Raw genomic sequence first — 22,564 nt, 5'->3', positions numbered from 1 at the left:
GTTCCCTCTCTCACTGTGTCTCTCTCTGTCAAATAAATAAATAAAATCTTTAAAAAAAAAAAAAGATCTTCTAGATCACTTTAGTTGAGGTGAGAAAAAGAAATGGAGTGTATCAAAGGGGATATGAAGGCACTAAGGAAGAGGCTCTGTCAGTAGTACAGGTAAAAGGTAATAGGGAGGGCGCCTGGGTGGCTCAGTTGGTTAAGCAACTGCCTTCGGCTCAGGTCATGATCCTGGAGTCCCGGGATCGAGTGGGCTCCCTGCTCAGCGGGGGGTCTGCTTCTCCCTCTGACCCTCCCCCCTCTCATGTACTCTCTCTCATTCTCGCTCTCTCAAATGAATAAATAAATCTTAAAAAAAAAAGGTAATAGGGATTGAGCAGTGGTAATGAAGGTAAAGAAACATGGATACTTTAGAGCTATTTAGAAAGTAAAACATATACTAAATATTAAAAGACTGGTGATGAGAGATTGAGAAGTTCGGACATACTAATGTGAAAGTCACATTCTTGAACTAGGATGCAAAAAAATCTCAAATTAATGGCAAAATTGTAAACAATATACACTAGAGAGATTGAGCTTAAATATAATCACCTAAACAAATATTGGGTCAAAGAGCAGGATGATATTTTCACAGAATTCTTCCGCAAATAACCTACAGATTAAAAGCAATTTAGAGGTGACTTGGCAAAATGATTCTAAAGTGCATATGGAAGTCTAATGCTGAAGAAATAAGTATGAAAAATCTTAAAAAGAATAAAAAAAAGTTGTAATTTGCCATGCCAGATTTCCATCCATATTTTATAATGTGTTATTAGACACTAATAAACAAGTTTACCAATGGATTTGAATAATGCCCTGAATGCGATCAAAACATTTTATGGGAACATATCATATTTTAAAGTGGCATCACTAAGGGAACAGACTATTAAAATATAAGTGATTTAGGGACAAGTTGTTATAAATATGGCATGAAAAAGATTAAAACTAAATTTCAGATAGTTTATAAGTTTAATTAATTGGTGTTTCTCTTCACACTTCTTGTATTCCTCAGTAATCTAATATTTATTCTATAATTATGTTTTTATTCATGACCTCTATAAATTGATAGTGTACATAATTTCTGATGCTCTATATTTACATTCTTAAATGCCTATGGGATGCTTAATCTGTAATATCCCACAGAAAAAATACTGTTTCTTAAATTGTATTGGGCATATGGGAGTTCATCTTATTTTTTCTTTATAATTCCACGTGTTATAAATGATTTGCATGCATTTAATGCATAACTTATATTTTTAAAACAGAAAAGAGGAGGACGAGAGAAAATATTTCAAAAAATCACAGTAATAGTGGAAAAAAATTATCCAAGGCCACAGAACAACATGTGAAATATATATTTCAAAAATATATCCCACAGTTTTTGTCAACTGATGTAAATGAATTGCTAAGATTCTTTGTGTACTGTTTTCTTCTTTGTGCTTTCATTTATTTTCATTATAAATATACATTACTTTGGGGCGCCTGGCTGGCTCAGTCAATAAAGCATGAGAAAATTTTGGGGTCATGAGTTCGAGCCCACATTGGTTATAGAAATTACTAAGTAAATTAATAAACAAACATTACTTTTGTAATCAGAAGACACATCCACATACATAAAGCTAATATAAATTTTCTCAGAATATGTGAAAAATTTCAAGCTAAAAGATTTCAGAAGACTCTTTTGCCTCCTTCATTTTACATTTTAAAGCTGAGGTTAAGTATTTGAAGCAAAACTTTTTACTTGCCAATATTTTTACTAATTTTTTGATTCCCCTAAAATTTAAGAAAATGAAGATTTTGGATCAAATGGCCCACTGAGGATTGTGCACACACTTTTCCAGCTAAAGGATTCTCCTAGGGAGGGGCTGAAAAGAAGAATTTAAGGGAATGAAAGGTATATCCATCCTGCATTCTGCCTGCTAGAAACATACCTCAAAATTGTAGAAGTAATTAGAATTCAAATGCTTTGCACCTTTCACTCCAGTTCACATTTATACAAGTTATTGACCTGCCGTCACTTCCTGCCTTCTCAGCCCTGACAGATTTTCTGAATTGGTCACAGATATTTGTGTCATCTATTTTTATGTTCTGCTTATCAAATAGAAGGACAAGGACAAGAAAGTTGAAATTGCTTAGAAATGGTTAGAGACATGGGGAAAAGTTGATTAAAGTGAAAGGTAAAATGACATACGATTTTTGCCATTCAAAGTGTTAAGGATTTTCAGGTGTTTCTATGTATGATGCCTCATAGATATTGTATAGGAAAATTTCATGCTTTTTTATGTGCAAGATTAAAAACAGACAAAATTTTTTCCAAGATGTAATAATAAGTGAGAAGTTACTGGAAATATTTGCTATTTTAAAATAATCTTTCTAGACCAGGTTCTAGAAAAATACAAAAGCCACTTAGCAAGGTTCTTATCCTTTATTGTGTTTAGATTTCTTCTTATAGAAATGAGTGTTTTAATATATTGTTTCCATATTGCGCGATTTTTAATACCAGAAAGTATTCTTCATTTATTCCACAAATATAATTTGATTATTAGATATAATCAAACATACCATTAGAAGACATAGTGGATATAAAAGAAGCACAAAATACTTCTTCTGCCTTCAATGTTAACACAATTTTAATGATAAATTGAAACCACTTCATGAAAGGGTTTTTAATTTAACCAGATGATTTGTGATAATTCTCTTGCAATCACTGATCTTTAATAATATTTGAGTAGTGGGCCACCTGGGTGGCTCAATTGGTTAAGCGTCTGCCTTTGGCTCAGGTCATGATCCCAGGGTCCTGGGATCAAGCCCAGCATTGGGCTCCCTGCTCAGTGGGAAGCCTGCTTCTCCCTCTCCTACTCCCTCTGCTTGTATTCCCTCTCTTGCTGTCTCTTTCTCTGTCAAATAAAGAAATAAAATCTTTTAAAAAATAATATTTGAGTAGTAATAGTCCAGTTACACATAGGCTTTTGAGAACACAAATTCACATCAAAATCTTTAAGACCCATGGTGAATTATTTTTAAATCTAGTTTGTGTATTTGTAATTGTTTATCTCATTTATAAGATGTTTTCTTCTTTTCAACCAAGTTATAAATCATTATTGCAAGATAAAAATTTTCTCATGATCATTTAAATAATGTTTTGTACTGAATTAAAAAAGAAACTCTGATAACTACATCTGTGTATTTAATTACTTAGTCAATATGTAACATTTGCTCGGTGTTGGGGTGAATGCAATTTGAACCTAGGACTTCCCTGCCATTCAGAAAATAAAAATCTTTATATCAGGCAGACAACCCATACAAAAGTTACAGGATAGGCATCTTTTTTTTTTAAGATTTTTTTTTATTTATTTGACAGAGAGAGATAAAGCGAGAGAATGAACACAAGCAGGGGGAGTGGGAGAAGGAGAAGCAGGCTTCCCGCCAAGCAGGAGCCCAATGCGGGGCTCGATCCCAGGACCCTGAGATCATGACCTGAGCCAAAGGCAGATGCCTAACGACTGAGCCACCCAGGCACCCCCAGGGTAGGCATCTTAATCTCTTGCAACGGTCTTTCTCTGCTTTCTCTTCACACCAGTGGAGCATGTTGGATGATCTGTTTGTTCTTTGGAAGCTTCTCTCTGAAGCATTGTTAGGATCTAAAGCAAATAGGCAAGGATTCAGAAAAAGGATAACCCTCTTACACTGTTGGTGGGAATGCAAACTGGTGCAGCCACACTGAAAAACTGTATGGAGGTTCCTCAAAAAGTTAAAAATAGAACTATCCCATGATCTAGCAGTCTACTAGGCATTTACCCAAAGCATACAAAAATACTAATTCAAAGGAATACATGCACCCCAATGTTTATAGCAGCATTATGGAAACAGCCCAAGTGTCCACCAACTGATGAATGGATAAAGAAGATGTAGTGTATACATACAGTGGAATATTACTCAGCCATCAAAAAGAATGAAATCTTGCCATTTGCAATGATGTGCATTGAGGTAGTATATTATGCTAAGTGAAATAAGTCAGTCAGAGAAAGACAAATACCATATGATTTCACTCACATATGGAATTTAGGAAACAAAACAGATGAACATAGGGGAAAATAAGAGGCAGGTACACCATAAAACAGACTCTTAACCATAGAGAACAAATAGCGTTGTGGAAGGGAGATGGGGGGATGGGTTAAATGGGTGATGAGTATTAGGGAGGGCAATTGTTGTGATGAACACTGGGTGTTATAGAAATAAATGGAAAAAAAAAGAAAGCAAGCAGGTTGAAAAAACAAAAATACATACATATATACATATATACATACGTGTGAACAGGACTTGCTTGTGGCACATAGGGGCAGGAGTGTGTCATGAGTCTTTCTGGCTCCAGCACAAAGGAAATGGCATCTAGAATTGAAGGAGGAATAGAAGGCCAGCTGGAAAATGAAAATTCTAGATTGACCAGTAGGAGGGTATTTCTATTCATTCGTGTTTTGCAGACTAAGAACTGACTGCAAGGAAATCTAAAAGTGTAATAAGAAAATATTGAGAATCTGTTTGTCCAAGTAACAGTAAGGTTGGATTAAATTTGATACACTATAATCAGATGTAATAGATGGGTCCCATACACAGAAAAAAGGTGCGACCATTTTATTTATTTATTTATTTATTATTATGTTAATAATAACACCATACATTACATCATTAGTTTTTGATGTAGTGTTCCATGATTCATTGTTTGCATATAATACCCAGTGTTCCATGCAGAATGTTCCATCCACGTCATTGCAAATGGCAAGATTTCATTCCTTTTGATGGCTGCATAATATTCCATTGTATATATATACACCACATCTTCTTTACCCATTCATCTGTTGATAGACATCTTCACTCTTTCCACAGTTTGGCTATTGTGGACATTGCTGCTATAAACATCGGGGTGTGTGTACCCCTTCAGATCACTACATTTGTATCTTTGGGGTAAATACCCAGTAGTGCAATTGCTGGGTCATATAGTAGCTCTATTTTCAACTTTTTGAGGAACCTCCATACTGTTTTCCAGAGTGGCTGCACCAGCTTGCATTCCCACCAACAGTGTAGGAGGGTGCCCCTTTCTCCACATCCCCGCCAACATTTGTCGTTTCCTGACTTGTTAAATTTAGCCATTCTGACTGGTGTGAGGTGGTATCTCATTGAGGTTTTGATTTGGATATCCCTGATGCCAAGCAATGTTGAGCACTTTTTCATGTGTCTGTTGGCCATTTGGATGTCTTCTTTGCAGAAATGTCTATTCATGTCTTGTGCCCATTTCTTGATTGGATTATTCTTTGGGTGTTGAGTTTGATAAGTTCTTTATAGATTTTGGATACTAGCCCTTTATCTGATATGTCATTTGCAGATATCTTCTCCCATTCTGTCAGTTGTCTTTTGGTTTTGTTGACTGTTTCTTTTGCTGTGCAAAAGCTTTTTATCTTGATGAAGTCCCAATATTTCATTTTTGCCCTTGCTTCCTTTGCCTTTGGCAACGTTTCTAGGAAGAAGTTGCTGCGGCTGAGGTCGAAGCGGTTGCTGCCTGTGTTCTCCTTTAGGATTTTGATGGACTCCTGTCTCACATTGAGGTCTTTCAACCATTTTCAGTCTATTTTTGTGTGTGGTGTAAGGAAATGGTCCAGTTTCATTCTTCTGCATGTGGCTGTCCAATTTTCCCAACACCATTTGTTGGAGAGACTGTCTTTTTTCCATTGGACATTCTTCCCTGCTTTGTCGAAGATGAGTTGACCATGGAGTTGAGGGTCAATTTCTGGGCTCTCTATTCTGTTCCATTGAACAATGTGTCTGTTTTTGTGCCAGTACCATACTGTCTTGATGATGACAGCTTTGTAATAGGGCTTGAAGTCCAGAATTGTGATGCCACCAGCTTTGCTTTTCTTTTTTAATGTTCCTCTGGCTATTCGGGGTCTTTTCTGGTTCCATACAAATTTTAGGATTATTTATTCCATTTCTTTGAAAAAGGGGGATGGTATTTTGACAGGGATTGCATTGAATGTGGAGATTGCTCTAGGTAGCATTGATATCTTCACAATAGTTGTTCTTCTAATCCATGAGCATGGAATGTTTTTCCATTTCTTTGTGTCTTCCTCAATTTCTTTCATGAGTATTGTATAGTTTTCTGAATACAGATTCTTTGCCTCTTTGGTTAGATTTATTCCTAGATATCTTAAGGTTTTGGGTGCAATTGTAAATGGGATGGACTCCTTAATTTCTCTTTCTTCTGTCTTGGTGTTGGTGTATAGGAATGCCACTGATTTCTGTGCATTGATTTTATAGCCTGCCACTTTACTGAATTCCTGTATGAGTTCTAGCAGTTTTGGGGAGGAATCTTTTCGGTTTTCCACATAAAGTATCATATCATCTGCAAAGAGTGAGAGTTTGACCTCTTTGACAATTTGGATGCCTTTCATTTCTTTTTTGCTGTCTGATTGCTGTGGCTAGGATTTCTATAAATATGTTGAATAGCAGGGGTGATAGTGGACATCCCTGCCGTTTTCCTGACCTTAGGGGGAAAGCTCTCAGTTTTTCCCCATTGAGAATGATATTTGCTGTGGGTTTTTCATAGATGGCTTTTATGATATTGAGGTATGTTCCCTCTATCCCTATACTCTGAAGAGTTTTGATCAAGAAAGGATGCTATACTTTGTCAAATGCTTTTTCTGCATCTATTGAGAGGATTATATGGTTCTTGTTCTTTTTTTACTAAAATATTGTATCACATTGATTGATTTGCGGATGTTGAACCAAACTGCAGCCCAGGGATAAATCCCACTTGGTTGTGGTGAATAATCCTTTTAATGTACTGTTGGACCCTATTGGCTAGTATTTTGGTGAGAATTTTTACATCCATGTTCATCAGGGATATTGGTCTGTAATTCTCCTTTTTGATGGGGTCTTTGTCTGGTTTGGGGATCAAGGTAATGGTGGTCTCATAAAACGAGTTTGAAAGTTTTCTTTCCATTTCTATTTTTTGGAACAGTTTCAGAAGAATGGATATTAATTCTTCTTGAAATGTTTGGTAGAATTCCCCTGGGAAGCCATCTGGCCCTGGGCTGTTGTTTGTTGGGAGATTTTTGATGACTGCTTCAATATTCTTAGTGGTTATAAGTCTGTTCAGGTTTCTATTTCTTCCTGGTTCAGTTTTGGTAGTTGATACATCTCTAGGAATGCATCCATTTCTTCCAGGTTATCTAATTTGCTGGCATAGAGTTGCTCATAATATGTTCTTATAATTGTTTGTATTTCTTTGGTTTTGGTTGTGATCTCTTCTCTTTCATTCATGATTTTGTTTATTTGGGTCATTTCTCCTCTTTTTGATAAGTCTGGCCTGGGGTTTATCAATCTTGTTAATTCTTTCAGAGAACAGCTCCTAGTTTCATTGATCTGTTCTACTGTTCTTTTGGTTTCTACTTCATTGATTTCTGCTCTGATCTTTATGATTTCTCTTCTCCTGCTGGGTTTAGGCTTTATTTGCTGTTCTTTCTCCAGCTCCTTTAGGTGTAGGGTTAGGTTGTTTACTTGAGACCTTTCTTGTTTCTTGAGGCTTGTATTGCTATATACTTTCCTCATAGGACCACCTTTGCTGCATCCCAAAGATTTTGAACAGCTGTGTTTTCATTTTCATTTGTTTCCATGATTTTTTTTTAATTCTTCTTTATTTCCTGGTTGACCCATTCATTCTTTAGTAGGATGCTCTTTAGCCTCCATGTATTTGAGTTCTTTCTGACTTACCTCTTGTGATTGAGTTCTAGTTTCAAAGCATTGTGGTCTGAAAATATGCAGGGAATGATCCCAATCTTTTGGTACCAGTTGAGACCTGATTTGTGACCTAGGTTTTGATCTATTCTGGAGAACGTTCCATGGGCACTAGAGAAGAATGTGTATTCTGTTCCTTTGGGATGGAATGTTCTGAATATATCTGTGAAGTCCATTTGGTCCAGTGTGTCATTTAAAGCCTTTATTTCCTTTTGATCTTTTGCTTAGATGATCTATCCATTTCAGTGAGGGAGGTGTTAAAGTCCCCCACTATTATTGTATTGTTATCAATGTGTCTTTACTTTTGTTATTAATTGATTTATATAAGTGGCTACTCCCATGTTAGGGGCATAGATATTTACAATTGTTGGATCTTCTTGTTGGAGAGACCCTTTAAGTAGGATATAGTGTCCTTCCTCATCTTTTATTACAGTCTTTGGTTTAAAATCTAATTTGTCTGATATAAGGATTGCCACCCCAGCTTTCTTTTGGTGTCCATTAGCATGGTAAATAGTTTTCCACCCCTTCACTTTCAGTCTGGGGGTGTCTTTGGGTCTAAAATGAGTCACTTGCAGACAGCATATCGATGGGTCTTGTCTTTTTATCCAATCTGAGAGCCTGTGTCTTTTGATTGGGGCATTTAGCCCATTTACATTCAGTGTAACTATCGAAAGATAGGAATTTAGTGCCATTGTATCACCTGTAAGGTGACTGTTACTGTATATTGTCTGTGTTCCTTTCTGGTCTATGTTGCTTTTAGGCTCTCTCTTTGCTTAGAGCACCCCTTTCAATATTTCTTGTAGGGCTGGTTTCATGTTTGCAAATTCCTTTAGTTTTTGTTTGTCCTGGAAGCTTTTTATCTCTCCTTCTATTTTCAATGACAGCCTAGCTGGATATAGTATTCTCTGCTGCATATTTTTCTCATTTAGTGCTCTGAATATATCCTTCCAGTCCTTTCTGGCCTGCCAGGTCTCTGTGGATAGGTCTGTTGTCAATCTAATGTTTCTACCATTGTAGGTTACATATCTCTTCTCCTGAGCTGCTTTCAAGTGCAACCATTTTTAAACATCCAAATGAATGGTACATATAATAACTTGCAAACACATGTAGAATTTTATGTGATTTATATTCCATATTATATTATAGTGGACATCAAAATATTTTACATTTTGGATTTTAAAGAATACCTTGTATATTTCTTATGATATACTTTGCAAAAACAAATTTTAAGGAAGCAGGCTAAAATATTTTCAGGCGCTCAGAAATGAACTATCAAGTGAGAAGAAATGCTTTTAGTATGTGAATAAATGGAAGCAGATACCAAGCACACATTCCTGATAATATCACTATCCTCTAAATCCTAGTGGTGATTTCATTTGCTCTTCTTTTACTACGTATTTTTTAATTTTATTATGTTATGTTAATCACCATACATTACATCATTAGTTTTTGATTTTAAACATGATGTGGATTTTGTTTGAATTACTAGATAACAGTTTTTAAAGTTGATTGATATTTAATGACAGAATAAAATAATTTAAAAACCTAGTTACAGACGAGATTCCTGTTGATATTTAATACAAATTTTACATGATCCAAATAATATACTATCAAGTTATTTTATGGTAGAGATCAATATTTAGGAAAACAGAGACCAACGTGTGTTTTCTAATTTTAACCTCATGGAATTTATAGAATCTAGCAAACAAAGCAAACTTATAGGATCCACCTGTGAGTTTCTTATTTATACATTAATTTAGTAATTTTTAAAAATAATTATTGGATTCCTATTAAGTACCAGATATTATGCTAGACATTGGGGAAAAAAAAAGACAAATAAGAATTTGTCCTTGGGTAGCTTATGTTTATCAAGGCACAAAAGATTTATAAAGAATCGTGGGCAATAGAGTGATTTATGACTAAAAGAGAAAATTATTGAAGATGCAGTGAGAATACAAACCTTAAAAATGCTGATCCTACTTGCTTAAAATGGAAGGGTGTCAGGAAAGGTTGCAGAGAGCTAGTCATACTTGAATGGATTCCTGAAAACCCTAAGAAAGTCTGCCGAATAAATCTTAAGCTGAGCAACAGAATGTAACTGAACTATTTTAGACCATACACATGGAGAATATTGTGACTTAATATCAAGAAAAATTTCTCTTGGTACATAGAGAAGGTCCACAGCGTAAATCCAAAAGAATGCTTATACTTTACAAACCCTTTGCTAGAAAAATTGCACTTTTATAGGATGTTTGTGTGAATGGGGAGGGGAGAAACAATCAGAACCTCTTAGATATCTGAAAGGACCTCAGTAGTCATTTGTTTTCAATCCCTACCTGGTGAAAGAATATATGAAATGAGATGGATTTTTCTGAGAAAAGCTTGAAAATTATCTGTATCCAAGACAAATGATTTTCAAGGTTTGCACAGAAATAATCCATTTAATATTGTAGACATGTAATAATTATGACTGAAGTATATTACAAATTTCTAGTACATAACTTGCCTAATTATTTGGGTCTATGTCTATACTATGAAGTCACACTGAATATATCTAAAGTTTCTTCCCTGTTATGAGTTGGAAGTTTTCCAATACCAAGAAACATATATCTGAAAACAGATAATCCTTTCTAGACATTAATTGGCATTGTTAAAATTTTCATATATTGTTTATGTGCTCTTTTCAAATTTATGTGGAATGTATTGGAGGTTCAAATTTGCAATAGCATATTTAAACCGTAACTATATTTTTTGAAAGATGTTTTATTCACCAAATGTTGACATAAAAATAAAAGATTTAGTCTTTCAATTTCCCATGATAAAACTGCTTTTAATATTGAATAGACTAAATATAGAGATCCCTAAAATATTTTATTTAAATGTTTACCCATTGATGAACAAAAAGCATTAACTTTCTAGAAATAGTTTAGAATATTTATTAAAAATGTGGCCCTTGGAAATTATAGGGAACTTATAGTTTAAAAGTTAAAATGCTCTTTCATTTTTGTTTTGTTACAGAAAGATTTAAATAAAAATATGTCAAGAATATATTTGCAAAGAAGAAGTAAACAATTCATTTGAAAAACTATTTTTTTCTCTCCACACTTAAAGTCCTTTAATAGCACTACCGATAATATTTTAGGAACCAGAATTCTGAACACATTAACACAAATCTCATCATAAATATGAATATAAATGCAGCCACTTGATTAATTGACCAAAGCAGCAGGGACTGTGATATTGTGGGAGTGGTAGTGGCAAGTGCTGGTATTTCAGATGTCTATTAGAAATTCAGTGGCAGCAACCTACTTGTAAATCAGTAAGCTTAGCTTTCAAAATCCTTTGGATAGTCAAACCAAACTGCTTGGGGTAGGAGCCTAGAACTGCAAGAATGGATGTTCATGATGAACTGGTTTTTCAAGACACTGTTACTGTGCTAAAACTACATGCTTCCATCTATTCAAAATACATTCCAGCCCATCTAAAAGTACTCTGAGAATTATCATCCTTCAACAAATAAGTAAAGGTTTGATGCTTCCTCTGATGGAGCAACATTGTTCAATAGAGAAGCATCCCATAGCCAGTCAATGCTTGCAATTCGCTCTCTACCTTTTTGACTTTGTCTTTGGAGTTCAGTCAGAAACCATTCTTCTCAATGTCAGAAGTCACAGGGAATTTCTCCTGGTCAACATTACCAGGGCTTCTCATTAATACTCCAACTTCTGTCAGCCTGAAGGGTAACAACCTGCCTCATGAAGTATTCCTAAAGGCCCCAGAGGAATATTATGTACAACATTTTGACTATATGTTAAATCAGGCTATCCCACACAAATGCTGGAAAATTGGCAAAATCTTACTCAGCCATCATTACATGACTTTCATGCAAAGCATAAAAAAAACAGAAGCTGATTTATAAAATAAAGCATACTTTGGATTTTGTTTCTTCATTAACTGAAGACTTCTGCTTGTTGTATCTTGAAGCATATGAAATATAAATTTAGCTAAAAATTTACATTACTCAAAGGAGTAGAGGAAATAATGACATATTTTGTTAGTCAATTTTTTTTTAAATCAGAAAGGCATATTTATTTTATTTCTTTTATTTTTAACCCTTTGACTCCCTTTGCCCATTTCTCCCACCCCCAACCCCGGCCTCTGTCAACCATCCAACTATTCTCTGTATCAATGAACTTTTTTTGTCTTTTAGATTCCATGTATAAGAGAGAGATCATATGGTATCTGTCCTTCTTTGTCTGACTTGTTTCACTTAGCACAATGCCCTCAAAGTCCATCCACATTGTCACAAATGGCAAGAATTCATTCTCTTTTATGACTGAATAATATTCCTTTGTAAATATACACCACAATTTCTTGATCCACCCATCCATAGATGGAAACTTATGCTGTTTCCATATCTTGGCTACCATAAATAATGCTGCACTATGGGGTGCAGATATCTTCTGGAGTTGGTGCTTTTGTTTCATTCAGGTAAATACCCACAGGTGGAATATTTGGATCTTATGGTATTTCTATTTTCATTTTTTTGAGGAACCTCCATACTCTGTTTCATAGTGGCTGCACCAATTTACATTTCCACTACCAGTTCACTTTTTAATAAAAGTAACTAGAATTTGCAAGTTAGTTTTATAGAAATATCTGAGGCAAATAGTAGACCAAAATAGTATTTTTAATGGCCTCTCTCATAGAAAGGAATCTCACTTTTTTCTTTTCTTTTTTTCCCCAAGCTTCATTTCTTCTTAAAATATCCGTGTAACTAATTTTAAAAATGACATCAATTTGAGCTATCCTTTCCCCTACCTCTTTTTATGTCTAAGTCAAATCAAGGAATTAATTTTTCTGCTGAAGTAAATGGTTCAGGATGTCATACTCCTGAAATTTTCCAAGACCTCAGTACAATAGCAATAATGTTCAAAAAAAAAACTTTATCAAGTAACTATATAGGAAATATGTCATAATAAAATCTAAGCTTCTAAGTTTTCACTTCTCCCATATCTCTACCCCCTCCATCTCTGTCTTTGTCTACACACACACACACACACACACACACCAACAAGAGACCTTCAGGTAAATTATTTCCATTTCCTCTCTTAATGGTAGATATAACTTCAGAACATGAAAATCATAAAAACACTACTTATTATGGAGTTCATTTGTTGCACACATTTAAAATTCTCCGTAGTAATGTACTAAGAAATTTTACTTTCTTAATGTGTTTTTTATTTCGAGAGGTATTTTAGAGGTATAATATTGCCTTATAACCATAAAGTGTCAAATTTTCTCAATTTGGTGACTATTTTTCACATTATGGAACATTAGTAGAATTAACAAATGGCAGATAGTCAAAATATTTTCAATATTCTAAATAAAGAAAAAGTCCCCTTCCATCATATTCAATGCTTCAATCCTGCTGAATCATAATGGATACCTAAAACGTGAATAGTTTGGTTCTTTGCAGTTTCTGTCATGGAAGATGCACTATCTTAGCACAGCCTGATACATATTGCGTATTTGATAATCTGCTTGTTGAATAGATCTAATTTACATAAAGTAAAATGAGCCAGAGATTCATAAAACAGTGCCAGAGAAATTGATGCTGGCAGACCTGGACATCAGAATATGGAGAACAGTCGGCTGCTTAACCTACTGAGCCACCCAGGCACCACTTGAAGTTTCTCTTCCTGTTTTCTTTTTGGAGTCTGCTCAAGTCACTAAGTCAGAAACATCTCCAAAGGGTGATGGTGAAAATAATTGTTTTACATGTTATACCAGCTTTTAAAATGTAATACAATAGACTGATACAAATATACAAATAGACTGCTGATCTTTGACAAAGAAACAATTATAATACAATGAAGCAAAGATAGTCTTTTTCATCAAATAATGATGGAACAACTGGATATTTACATGGAAAACATGATTCTAGACACAGACCTTACACCCTATACAAAAATTAACTCAAAATGGAGTATAGACCTAAATATAAAGTGTGAAACTATAAAACTCCTAGAAGATAACACACAAGAAAATCTATATGACCATGAATTTGGTGGTGACTTTTTAAATACAATACTAAAGACACAATTCGTGAAAGAAAGGCTTTTAATTGCCTTTCTTTTCTATTAACAAAAGTGTAATGAATGTTTCTCATAGCCACAGTATATCTACTCTATCCAGAGTTTCATGTGCTCCTCTAGTCTGTTTGCCAGTGACATTCCCTCCTAGACTTTTCAAACTCCTGCTCTACTGGGGTCTGTTTTCAGGTTCGGCCTACAGCACGGCTGTCATCCTTAGATTTCACTGCACCACACTCTTGCCTTCCATTCACTGAGTCCTGAATCACAGGTTATTTTCTGTTTTTTATTTTGTTTGTTTGCTTGCTTGCTGAGAAGAAGTAACTTCCCAAAAAACATTGTCTTCAAGCTCTCTATTAAATTTCAATTCTAATTAGATCTTGTATTTTTTTTTACCTTTTATGATTTATTTTCTTTTATTGATATTGTTCCATGCCCAATTATTGTCCTCCTTCCCTTATGGAATTAAGATTTTCCTTTAGATTTTTGGCTGTTTATTAGTTTGTTTTCCTCCCTGCTGCTGGTTTTAACTGATTGAATGTTCATAGCAAAAAATGAAAAAAACAGTCGATGTGTTTCCTACTAAGTTATTGTGGTACTTAGGTAATGCCAGAGTAAAGAGCACTTAACTCAGAAGTGCAAACTCCATTCATAAAAACAAAATAGTTCACTAAATTTCTTAAGAGGAAATGCCTTTATCTTTTGACCAGGGAGTAAGAAATTGCCTGTTCTGCTCTCATATTAATGAAGGTATATAGGATGATTGAGCTGCCTAGTTGTTTCATAGTTAAATATAGGATCAATCTTCATTTTTTAGTACTCCCTGCCTGTCCATTTCCTGGACCAGGGGTCTCAAAGCATTTTCACCTCAGCTATGAATTTCAACCAAATACTAATCCTAGGTAGTGGCTTATTTTCATCATTTCATCCATCAATTTACTTTCTATATTCCATTTTCCAGAAATTTATTGAGTTCTCCTCTGCTGATTACCACATCATATGCTTTTGTTAGGCTTTAGGAGATTATTTCTTAGTGTAGTTTTCACTGAATAACAATGAGGTTTCAGAAGGAAGAGGAGACAAATGACTGCTCTCCAGCCATGATTTAAATAGAAATTTAAAGTTAACTTTCATATGCTTATTTTGAATAGAAAAAATGTCAACATGCATAAATCCAGTATATGTATAAAATTTCTATTATAAAAAAACAAAGTTTTCCCCATTAACTTCACTTGCCCCCTAAAATTTATTCACCTCAAAATACATTATTTTAAAGTAGTATTTTGAAAGTAAGGTGTATTACTTTTCAATAGAGATGAGTAAGGATTCTGTTGGTAATCAATTTACTTGGGAAAAACAGCATTTCTGATGTGAGCTATTTGATTTGCATATTATTGTGCAAAATAATAAAATATACACTGCTAAAAAAGTTCTTTCAGCGTATTTTCCTGAGAATAATTTTGGCTACTTCAGAGCATGGCACACAATTTGGTAGTTTCTATTTGCTTTCTTTACAATAGAGCTCATAGATCAAGTTGATGGACCATCAACCATTAATTAGTTATTATATAAACACATTTAGCAGCTGCATTTATTCCATAAACAAAGGCAGGTCAAATATGTCATCACAAAAATGGATCTAAATTGGTTGTACATAGCCTATAATTTATTATTCAGATATGAAAATGATTTTTGGTAATGAATTTCTCATATAACTCATCAAGTTTATTTAGAAACCATTAATTTGCCTTGTTATAATAATCTATTTTAATGGGCCTTTCAGAACTCCCTATATGGCTACTAATGACTTGGAATATAAAAGTCATCTCATGTTTCATCTATTCCTAGTTTTCTTTTCATTAATCATTACGGAATCATCTTTGAAGCACTGACATTTTTCTACACAAATCAACAGCTGAGCACATCTAAAAAAAGAACAATTTGTATAAAACTGAAGAGCCCTTTCCAGGGAGGAATGAAACAAGCAACTCCCTGGTACTGCAAGTCTTTGACAAGGAGATCTTTAAGATGGACGTTCTGAAAGTCACTTACATGTTAGGGGTTCTCGGTGCTGTGAAAATTCAGAACTCCAAGGACCAATACATCTTCACTGGGAAGTCCATGTACCAATTGTTAGTGTTGCATTTCCAATGTAACATTGGCCTGTGATACTATTGTACTAGTAAACATGACCCTACCAATTCTTGGCCAGCAGTTTCCTGGTCAACTACATGGGCTACTTTGGTCTGACAATTTTTTTTGACAATATATATTTTTTTTAATCATGGTGATGATAGTTTACTAAAGTTGTATTTTTAAAAAATTACTGTTGCCATGCCACTTAAGTTTGATTATAGTTTTGGGTTATTTATCCAGGACCCATTTCTATAAAAGTTCAGTTGCTGTACCCAACATATGTTCTTACCAAGAATTTATGATTTACTTTAATTGTCATTAAAAGTTTGATGACAGATTACTTACATTGCAAATTTGCCTTTGTTTGAGATATTATCTTCATAACTTCATTAGCTTTCCATAGGATATTTTCCCAGATAATAAAAAGTTGGGGGAATGTGTAAGATAGAACCTTAAAAACTGCATTAATTGCATAAGAACATGTACTATGAAGAACATACAAAAGAGCATAGCATAGTAAGAACTTTAAGGTCATAAAGGCTATGTTTGCATATAGTTGGTATTTCCATTTTGTTGTTGTTGTTGATGGTTATAGGTGAAGAGAGAGGGCTTTAGGAAAAATTATTTTCAAATTGTACTTAATGGAGACAGAATATAATATTAAAATAGTTTAGCGTATTATACTTGCAGTGAACATTTTAACATGCACATAAAACTACCAACAATTTTGTTTATGGCTAACAATATAAAATGTAATGGCATACAGTTTTTGTTCCTGCTGCCATTTAACATATAATTCAGCATCTAGTTTAGGCATTGGAGATCTAGCAATGCACAACAGACAGTCTCCGTCCTTATGAAGTCATATATTTCCCATGGGTTGATGCTTTTTCCCATGGTGTGGTTTCTATACAATACTCTTATCTGCCTTGTATCTGCCTGTCAAATTCATGTGTTAAGGTCCATCTTGACTTTTATTTCTTTTATGAAGTGTCCCTGAGATCACTTCTCCTTAAACCTAAATGTTTCAATATAAATTTTACAAAATAGTATGCGTTTCAATTGAGATGCATTATAGAAAAAAAAAAAGAAGAAGAAGGTAGCGGGAGGGGAAGAATGAAGGGGGGAAATCGGAGGGGTAGACGAACCATGAGAGACGATGGACTCTGAAAAACAAACTGAGGGTTCTAGAGGGGAGGGGGGTGGGAGGATGGGTTAGCCTGGTGGTGGGTATTGAGGAGGGCACATTCTGCATGGAGCACTGGGTGTTATGCACAAACAATGAATCATGGAACACTTCATCTAAAACTAATGATGTAATGTATGGGGATTAATGTAAGAATAAAAAAAAATGCAAAAAAAAAAGTATAATAGTTTCAAGAGAAGGCCCTAGAACTATAGTGTTCAGATGAATAGTATCTCTGGCACTTACTTTAGCAATATTTTATTTAACCACTTGGTGACTCAGGTTTCTTATGTACCGAATGAAGAAAATAAGAATATCTATTTCTTAAGACATTGTGAGGAGACACTGTGTTATCCAGTTTATAAGCAAATATGTAAGGAAGTGCATCTTATTGGGGAATGGTTCTGTTCTCCAGGGGAAAGTGTAGTTGTTAGAAGAGAGGTTTTACTCATTATTGCACCATCAATGCCTAGCATAGTTCTTGGCACCACATAATAAAAAAAATTATTGACTGGAACTTAATCCTTAATTGTATTAAAACCAATGTGATAAGAGGGAGAGGGGAGGCAGTGACACAAAGAAAACAGGAATAAAAACAAAACAGAACAACAACAACAAAAATCTATAAATCCCTTCCCTTGCAGGGTATAATGTTGGAGTCCCAAATAGAGAAGATACAGGGGGTTGGGAATTAAGAGGATGTGAGACTGTCACTGTCCCCAGTACATTAGGCAAACTTGTTAAACTCTTTGAGCCCAAACTCTTTCATGTACCTAATGATGATTGTAATAGAAACATACCCTCGGGCGCCTGGGTGGCTCAGTTGGTTAAGCGACTGCCTTCGGCTCAGGTCATGATCCTGGAGTCCCTGGATCGAGTCCCGCATCGGGCTCCCTGCTCGGCAGGGAGTCTGCTTCTCCCTCTGACCCTCCCCCCTCTCATGTGCTCTCTCTCAAATAAATAAATAAAATCTTTAAAAAAAAAAAAAAAATAGAAACATACCCTAGTCTGAAAGTGCTTTACACACACACACACACACACACACACACAACATTGTAACAGGAAGCTGTCTGACTCAGAGATGGAATGCAATTTCATTTATTCATTTAGCATCTATTTTTTTTTTTAGAATTTACAACAGTCTTTTTTATTATTAAGTATTTTATTTTAATTCCAGTATAGTTAACATACAATGTCATTAGTTTCAGGTGTACACTATAGTGATTCAACAATTCTATACATTACTCAGTGCTCATCATGATTAGGGTACTCTTAATCCCTTTTGCTATTTCACCCATCTCCCACCCACTTCCTCTCTGGTCACCATAAGTTTATTCTCTAGTTCAGAGTCAGTTTCTTGGTTTCTCTCTCTCTTTTTTTCCCCTTTGCTCATTTGTTTTGTTTCTTCAATTCCACATATGAGTGAAATCATATAGTATTTGTCTTTCTCTGACTGACATTTTACTTAGCGTTACACTCCCTAGCTCCATCCATCTCACTGGGTAAGATTTCATTCTTTTTGTGACTGAATAATAGTCCATTGTGTGTGTGTGTGTGTGTGTGTGTGTGTGTGTGTGTGTACCACATCTTCTTTATCCATTCATCTACCAGTGGACACTTGGGCTGCTTCCATAATTTGGCTATTGCAAATTATGCTGCTACAAACAGGGCTGCAAGTATCCCTTTGAATTAGTATTTTGGTATTTTGGGGGTAAATATCCAGTACTATGATTACTAGATTGTAGGATAGTTTTTTTTTTTTTTAAGATTTTATTTATTTATTTGGGAGAGAGAGTAAAAGAGAGAAAGTATGAGTAGGGGGAGGGGCAAAGGGAGAAGCAGACTCCCCACTGAGCAGGGAGCCCATTGTGGGGCTTGATCCCTGGACTCTGGGATCATGACTGAGCCGAAGGCAGATGCTTAACTGACTGAGCCACCCAGGTGCCCCATTGAAGAATAGTTCTATTTTTAATTTTTTTAGTAACCTCCATACTGTTTTCCACAATGACTGCACCAGTTTGCATTCCCACCAAGAGTACACAAGGGTTCCTTTTCCTCCATATCTTCACCAATGCTTGTTGTTTATTGCATTGTTGAATTTAGCCATTCTGACAGGTATGAAGTGATACCTCCTTGTAATTTTGATTTGCATTTTCCTGGTGATGAGTGATATTGAGCATCTTTCATGTGTCTGTTAGCTATTGGGATGTCTTCTTTGGAGAAATGTCTGTTCATGGCCTCTGCCCCTTTATTAATTGGATTATTTGGGTTTTTTTGGTTGTTGAGTTATATCAGTTCTTTTATATATTTTAGATACTTTTTGTCAGATATGTCATTTGCAAATATCTTCTCCCACTCCATAGGTTGCCTTTAGTTTTGTTGGTTATTTCCTTTGCTGCACAGAAGCAGCATTTTTTTTTTTGATTCTTCTGCATGTTTCTGTCCAGTTCTCCCAATGCCATTTGTTGAAGAGACTGTCTTCTTCCCATTGGATATTCTTTTCTGCTTTGTTGAAGATTAATTGACCACATAACTGTGGATTTACTTCTGGGTTTTCTATTCTGTTCCATTGATCTATGTGTCTATTTTTGTGCCAGTACCATACTATTTTGATTAGTACAGCTTTGTTGTATAACTTGAAGTGTGGAGTGGTAATACCTCCAGCTTTGCTTTTCTTTTTCAAGATTGTTTTGATTATTTGGGGTCTTTTGTGGTTCCACACAAATTTTAGGATTGTTTATTCTAAAACATCTGTGAAAAATGCTCTTGGTATTTTGATAGGGATTGCATTAAATGTGTAGATTGCTTTGGGTAGTATAGACATTTTAACAATATTTGTTCTACTAATTCATGAGTATAGAATATCTTTCCATTTCTTTCTGTCATTTTCAATTTCTTTCATCAATGTTTTATAGTTTTCAGAGTACATGTCTTTTCAATTCTTTAGTTAGGTTTATTTCTAGGTGTCTTATTATATTTGGTGCAATTGTAAATGGGGTTGTTTTCTTTATTTCTCTTTCTACTGCTTCATTATTAATGTATAAAATGCAACAGATTTCTGCACATTGATTTTGTACCTGCAACTTTACTGAATTCATCTATCAGATCTAGTAGCTATTTGGTGGAGTCTTTAGGGTTTTCTATATTAGTATCATGTCATTTGCAAATTGTGAAACTTTTACTTCTTCCCTACTAATTTGGATGCTTTTTATTTCTTTTTGTTATCTGAATACTGTGGCTAGGACTTCCTATGTTGAATTACAGTGGTGAGAGTGGACATCCTTTTCTTATTCCTTACCTTAGGGGAAAATTTTTGATTTTTCCCCATTGAGTATGATGTTAGCTGTGGGCTTTTCATATAAGGCCTTTATTATGTTGAGGTATGTTTCCTCTAAACCCACTTCGTTGAGGCAACACATACATTTTTTTAAAGGATTTATAATACATAAAACACAGGAAATTGTACACCTGTGGACTTCGGAGGTGACTTTATCCATTGCATAAAAGTATGAATACAACTTCTAATCGATACCCCATCTACTCTTGACAACAGGAGACTGAAATGCCACCTGAATGTTATAGTTAGTGAATACAGCAGTTTTTATATGTTGTCATGGCATGGAACTTGCCTGGCCTTCATTAATCTTAACAAATGTTCCTTTACCACAAGAAAAATTACATTTCTGAAGTACTGCTTTACCTTTGTATAGTTAGGCTGAGAAGTTTACAGGAATATGAAGTATAGAATTAAGCTTTTATCAACTAATAGTAAGAATATAAACCTCAACAATATGAATCTAATGTTTTCTATAAATGAGAAATCATCCAGGGCAGTATGAAAACACTGCAATAACTTTTTGGCACAGATTATTATCTCTTGAATCTAGATATCTAGATAAGATATCTAGAATAAGCCTATCAAAAAAAATCAAGTGTCAAAACATTTTGGCTCATAAAATAATCTATTCTCTTAATTTGGGATCCATCTGTTTAGCTGCTCATCTGAAATTACATATTATTTCTTCAGTGCCTGAGATCAAACTAAAGTATCCTCAATATATCAATGCATTGCTATTCAGTTTTTGTCGTATCCTTATGGTCATGATGACAACTCACCAGCTTTTCCTAAACATTATTATATTTAACCAAAATAAAATTAGATAGGAGCACAGGATAAAACATACCATCTCTTTGATAGATCTTTGTTCCTTTTCTAAATAATCACTATAAAAAATTACTGGTATAGAAAGACTAAACTCCATTATACAAATAGTTGAAATAAGGGAAAGTTGGTATCTTACAAGTAAAATCTATGTCTTTATTAAAAAAAAATCAACATGGATGCATCTATTGTGGATGTTACCTCTAATTATTAATAAAATTTAATAAGAAGTTTAATAAAAATATGCAATCTACCTAGGAATTATCTGATTTATTTTGAAAGCCAAAATGAGAAATGATGATGATAATGATGAGTAATGTTAATGATAAAGATAATAATGTTAACAACAACAACAAAATCCTGATTACATGTAGAAATCTAAGGAAAAAAATCCAGAAATTATCTCTCTCTGTAATCCATTTTGACTAAAATGGTGATGTTCTAATAACAGGAGCAATAATGATTCTAGTTAAAGCAATGTTTAAATTACTGCTGAGTTGCGGTGCCTGGGTGGCTCAGTGGGTTAAGAGTCTGACTCTGGTTTTGGTTCAGATCATGATCTCAGGGTAATGAGATCAGGCCCCGCATCGGGCTCCATGCTCAGTGTAGAGTCTGCTTGTCCCTCTCCCTCTGCTCCTCCTACTGCTCACTCTCTTTAAAATAAATAAATAAAATCTTTAAAAAAAAATTACTGTTGAGTTATTTTTAATTTGGTTTATCAACGGTTAAATAAAAACTTGAAAAAATTTTCCATTTGGGATTATTGTCCTAATTAAATTAAGTAAAATACTACGAAAGGCATTTGCTGCCATTATTATTAAAGTTAGATGTTTAGGTTGTGAACAGTTACCTTTGTTTTTTTATATTTATTATGATTTCATTTCTTAGTTTTAAAAAAAAATGTTCATGGCTTATATGGTTGTCCAAAAATTCATTATTTTTAAGTGGTCAAATGGAACATGGATTTTCTCTTAGTTATGTTCTCCATTATTACTATCTTTAGGAATTTTTTTTCCAGTCTCAAATCTGTTAAATATCTATTTTCTGACTTTCCCATCCAAATAATTTACCAGTTTTTTTTTTAAGATTTTATTTATTTATTTGACAGAGAGAGCGAGAGAGCACAAGGAGGGGGAACAGTAGAGGGAGAGGGAGAAGG

The sequence above is a fragment of the Neomonachus schauinslandi genome, chromosome 6, assembly GCF_002201575.2.
Source record: "Neomonachus schauinslandi chromosome 6, ASM220157v2, whole genome shotgun sequence".
Classification (NCBI taxonomy): domain Eukaryota; kingdom Metazoa; phylum Chordata; class Mammalia; order Carnivora; family Phocidae; genus Neomonachus; species Neomonachus schauinslandi.
The sequence above is the reverse complement of the archived record's forward strand: the minus strand, read 5'-3'. Positions refer to the sequence as shown.